This window comes from Montipora capricornis, chromosome 9, assembly GCF_036669925.1.
Source record: "Montipora capricornis isolate CH-2021 chromosome 9, ASM3666992v2, whole genome shotgun sequence".
NCBI classification, from domain to species: domain Eukaryota; kingdom Metazoa; phylum Cnidaria; class Anthozoa; order Scleractinia; family Acroporidae; genus Montipora; species Montipora capricornis.
This window is the reverse complement of record NC_090891.1, coordinates 7,537,771-7,542,468: the sequence shown is the minus strand read 5'-3', so window position 1 is coordinate 7,542,468 and position 4,698 is coordinate 7,537,771. Positions and strand designations below refer to the sequence as shown.

At 38.5% G+C, this 4,698-nt stretch overlaps 1 protein-coding gene across 1 annotated transcript in view; it reads right to left on the bottom strand.

The window, feature by feature from the left end:
• Positions 1-4,627: 4,627 nt before the first annotated feature.
• The window catches only part of LOC138016243 (pancreatic lipase-related protein 2-like), a 10,081-nt gene continuing 10,010 nt past the window's right edge, over positions 4,628-4,698 (bottom strand). The window contains exon 7 of the mRNA XM_068863416.1: positions 4,628-4,698. This exon is cut by the window's right edge and continues 153 nt beyond it. The gene's annotated coding sequence lies outside the window, so the exon portion shown is untranslated.

Genomic DNA, 4,698 nt, shown 5'->3' with positions numbered 1-4,698 from the left:
GCTTCCAATGAGCGCTGTCGACGAATGCTAGGAATTGAAAGCGGCTGGAAAAGTGTTCAATAGTGAAAAAGGAGCTTATGATACGATATGACAATGACTCCGTGATGGCAAGCGGAAGTAAAGAAACAGAAATGGTTGGTTACCAACCGTCTTCAATCCCATTTACACACGCTCAGGAGCCCATCACCCGAATCCTCCATCCAGACTATACCCTTGAGTCAACCTTTGCCCGTATCTTTTTATTTTTAGAATATTTTGTGAGACGAACGCGATCACTGGTGCGTGACTGCTTGTGACGTAATACAATAACTTTGTTCTGATTGGACGGCATAATTCATTCGCGAGAATTCGAACGTCTAAAAATAAAAATATACGGGCAAAGGTTGTCTCCAAGGGTTTATATGGGAGATTGAGGCTCCGGGTGATGGGCTCCTGACACGCTAAAAAATCGGCACGGCACATTATTGGCACCGTGCTGACCATTTTTGGGCATGGCACTCCAAATTTTCCACGTGTAAACGTAGCGGTCCTAAATGAAATGTGGCACCAGTGCCCAAAATTCTTGAAGTGCCGAGACTACCTCCTGGAGGTAGTCTCGGCACGGGTAATCGAGGCACCGTGCCGAGATTGACGTTCGCGTAAACGCTCTCCCGTGTCGTTCCAGGCCTTTTTGTCATAAATCCACTCCTGGCACATGCGTAATCGTCACAAAAATGGCGGCCGAAGAGATACAAACACGTTTCCGTTCGCCAATGAAAAACCTGAAGAACCGGGGCAATAAGCTGGCGCGACGAGGGCCAAAAAAACATTATTAAAAACCAGGTCTTTTTCTGTATTTTTCTTCTGAGTTTTTCCAGGAGATCTCTAACTTTCCTATTAACGTTACTTTTTTTAACTTCAACTTCACCTTTTTGTACGCAATGCGTTCCTACTTTAGAAAATATCCCGTAACTCCTCAAATCCCGTATTCCCACAATTTTCTTTACCTAAATATCCCGTATAATGATCGCTTCTCGGCCTTTTGGCTAAGATTAGTTTCTCGGATTAGGGCTACGCTCAAGTACCATTGTACTACGTACGGTACTTTTTTCAGTGCTGTAACCGGCAGGCACAGAAAAGTTTCGGCTGTTTGTTTGTTCTCTCGAGAAGCGATTACTAGGGTTTTTAGATTTTCACTTTCGACAATTTTTTGTTCAGCTCGATTGTAGAAAAATGACGAACTTTACCAGGATTACGGAACCGGACTTCGAATACACAGCTGCCGATTACCTTAATCCAGGATTAGCGTAAACGTTTGTTTATTGTTTTCAACTCTTTGGTGAAAGTTTCGTTTGCTTATTTTTGTTTTTCAAGATTGACTTATTTTAATGGAAAGTTTTTCCGAACATCAGCCTTGAACAGCATTTGGGAGAAAAGAATAAAAGTCCTTTGTTAATTTTTAACCTGAGATTAGCGTTAATCGGCCTTTGAACAACTGGCCCAGGATGATAAAATTGTTGAACTGTGATTTGCAATAGTTTTTTGGATTATTTAAGGCTGATCTTTTAATTTTTGGATAAACAGAGTTAAGGAAGCAAGTAAAACTGTAGGATTTGAATAAAGTCTCCTTCAAAAAAATTAATTAATTAAAGATCCCTATGGTATCCTGATAACCCGCTCATAGGGCTTCGTTTTTTACATATGCAAATTTAGTAACATTATTAATAATGAGTTTTTACAACAAACAACTTCAAGTTACATTACAGATTTGTCACTGTACAATTTGTGTTCACTGTTTGCGCATTCCACGGATACGTCCTTGCAGGCGTCTTGTTTTTGTTAAAAAGAGATCTCACAATAGACTGGCCCGCAAAATAGCAGTTGCTAATCCGTTTTGATATAAGGCATATTTTACGCTTAAAGCGCGATGCAAAATGATTGCTTGTTGTCTATCCGACATTTTCCGGGTAAAAAACAGACGGAAATTAGGGGTGCCAATTAAATATTTAAACCATGCCCAGTAAGAGAAACATCTTTAGTTTGTGGACGTGTAAATGGGTAGTGCCGTGCCGAAATGGTTTGGGTAAGGTGTCAAAAATGTGCCGTGCCGTGCCGATTTTTTGGCACGTGTAAATGGGGTTTTAGTCCACAACACCAAGAGGCTGTCTGCTGAGAAAACGTGGTCTTTTTTTTTTTTTTTTTTTTTTTTTTTTTTACAATAATAATTTTATTTTTTAAATATGCACACTTACACCATAAAACATTGCAAACTACAGTAAACGATACAATGAGTATTGCAATACTAACGTGACATGAATTACAGCACTACTAAGCACTAATTGCATTAAAATTACGTTTTCTAACATGAGAAGAAAAAGAAAGAAAAAAAAAAAAAAAAAAGAAAAGATAATAATAATAGATAAAATAAATAAATGACATACGACTTCTAGCACTTCTAAAAACCATCTCTTTCCTTTAGGGTTACATTTATAATGATAGTTTTAAAATAGAGGAATCAATATTTAAAAATTCAAGGTTAAGGTTAAGGGTTTAGGAGACTCGTTGCAGCGGGGACAGAAGTGGCTTCCATTTCTTTGAATTTCTTATTGTGTTGTTTTCCAATTGGTGCGTCTGTTTCAGGGAAAGCAAGAAGTTGTTTTGGGTTGGGGATCGTTCTTTCGAACGGCAAATCCAAATGTAGTGCTTAGCCATTAGGCAAAAAAAATTAATTTGGAGTTTAAACGTGGTCTTCGTTTTTATTCCTACACCACTTTCAGAACCAAAATGAATGATATCTTTGGTAAGCTTCATTATGGAGTCCTCAGCATTATGTGAATGTGAAATATGTGTAAAAATAGAGTAACATTTGACAAATCTCTGCATCATTTTACTTTGCTTAACATTGATCCTTCTCACAGCAGCGTGGACCTTTTTCTGTTAAGTATAGATAACAAGTAAATACCAATTCAATGAAAGGGAAGGATACCAGAGGCTATCCTTATGAAGGGTATCCGCCCGCAGCCGGATATAATTGACTGAGAGTCGATTTTGATGAGGGAGGAAAACCGTAGTACCCGGAGAAAAACCCTCGGAATCAGATTGAGATCGACTGAAACTCACCCCACATACGACCCGAGGCCAGGGTTGAACCCGGGTCACAGAGGTGGAAGGCACGATTGACAACTGCTAAACCACCCTAACACCCCTTATTTTAATACGATGGCCATTAATTATCTTATATTGGTCATAAAACCGAGGAAAAGTAAGAACCGAATATACACGCTCGCCAACGAGTGTAATGCAAGGAAAAATACGCTTTTTTGTGCCTTGAAATAGCGTGCTAAGGAAAAAATAAGTACAAAATTGCCCCACTTGTGTCGAAGCAGGAATTGTATTTAACATGCCCACTAATGACGATCTTCAGAAAGAGGCCCACCAATAAGTAGGGGAACCAATAAGTAGTACATTACTTCTAATAAATGAGGTGTTTGTATCCTCTTGGACGTCAAGGAGAGTTAACAGTCGCATTCTTCACGAAAAAATGCAAATTTGGTGTAGATCCATTTTTCGTCCATTGATTACTTTTTAACCAATAGGCCATTTCCGAGTTCACGTCTGCCTCGTCTTCAAAGCAAGTCTACGTGCGAAGTTTTTGTGATGGTAATTAGTTCTACTTTACATATGAATGAAACCTAATTTTCGTAAGAAAAACTTCGCACTTAGACTCGCCTTGAAGAGGAGGTAGACATGAACTCGGAAATGGCCTATTCAGTGGCAAGGTGCATGGAATCCAATGAATCCGAACGTGTTTCGTGGAAGAAAAGGCTTTTTTTTTGTAAAAGATCTCTTTGATATACTGTCTTGTGAGTAGCGATTCCCCGAAAGAGAGTCCAGCTACTGATGTAATAGTTGTGACGGTGCTGATCCGGCAATTGGGAGCTTAAAGGGGCTATGTTACGCAAAATGTTGTAATGTCATGACACCCAAAATGCCTAAAAAGTAGAATGAAACATTGTAATAACCACTTAAACTGTTAGACAACATAATAAATACAGCTAAATGAAAGAGAGGTATGGATGGATTGAGAAAAATGGACAAGATTGAAACGAATTGCATTTTGCCAATCTTGAAAAAAGTCGGCCCCACGTTTTAAGTTTAAGGCTTTTGTTTTGCTCAAAATCATCTTCTTTGTGACGTAATTGTAATTTTATCAGTAAATTCTACATTATCATTTTCGACTTTTTACTCGTGATTAACTAAAAATTTTCCCGAACCACTCTAAAATAACGTGACATAGCCACTTTTAGCACGCGACGCTTTAAACCACGGACGGCAAACGGAAGTGAGATTTTTTTTGCTTTTAATGTCTGTTCACATAAGCACATTTATATTGCTTATTATCTTTTCTCTATAAGATACTACCAGTTTAATTCTTTGACAGACATTGCCCTGGCATGTGGAAAGTTGACTCCCAGTTGCCGCCTGTGGGTCAAAAACCTCGTGTACTTAAGCTTCCCAATGTAGGCTAAACCCTGTTCAACAATTCAGCTCTCCCATTCTGCTGCTTTAGGGATTTTCAGGGGGCTGTTAGACAACTATTGGCCTAATCTCTACTTTAAGAGAGTAATCAAATGACAATTAGTTTGTTTAAGCGCTTTCAAATAGTTTATTGATTCTCTTTACTTTTTATACATTTGACAAATAGAAGATTGCAATTTT